The sequence below is a fragment of the Cricetulus griseus genome (assembly GCF_003668045.3).
Source record: "Cricetulus griseus strain 17A/GY chromosome 1 unlocalized genomic scaffold, alternate assembly CriGri-PICRH-1.0 chr1_0, whole genome shotgun sequence".
NCBI lineage: Eukaryota > Metazoa > Chordata > Mammalia > Rodentia > Cricetidae > Cricetulus > Cricetulus griseus.
In genome coordinates this window covers 85,461,242-85,461,907 of record NW_023276806.1, presented here as the reverse complement: position 1 = coordinate 85,461,907, position 666 = coordinate 85,461,242, and positions in this window count along the sequence as shown.

Sequence of the window (666 nt, the reverse complement as noted above, 5' to 3'; positions counted from 1 at the left end):
CCGTGTGTGTGTGTGTCTGTGTGTGTGTGTGTGTTAGAGAGAGAGAGACAGACAGACAGAGACAGAGACAGAGAAAGCCTGTGAGCCTGTCAATTTAGGTAAGTTTCTGTCAGTTTAGGTAAGTTAGTGTGTGGCTATTTAGGTAAGTTTCTGTCAATTTAGGTAAGTTAGTGTGTGGCTAGCCAATTAGCTTGGATCCCAGGAGTTTGAATGATGTATAATTCCAAGACTTAATATTAGGCACTTAATATTTAGAAAGACAATTAAAATAAGGAGTGGAATAGAGCTAATGAGGTGGTGTACACTTATATCCATACTAGAAGTGAGGCCTAGGCAAGAAGATCAGTTGAACACAAGACTCTGAGGTCAAAATAAGCAATATAGCAAGACCTTGTTTCAAAACAAACAAAACCAAACAATAATGGAAAATAATACACAGCAAGAGAGAAAAGCTTAATGTAGATAATTTAGTGGCTCAATTGACTGTTGACAACTGTACTATATAGAGCTATATTCATGATGGAAGCAGTAGGATTTATGCTGAAGAGAGAGCCAGATGGATAAGTGCTTGCTGTGCAAGCATGAAGACCTGAATTTCATCTTTAGATTCTACATCGAAACAAAAGCCAGGCAAACACTTACAGTCCCAGTGTTCGGAAGGTGGAG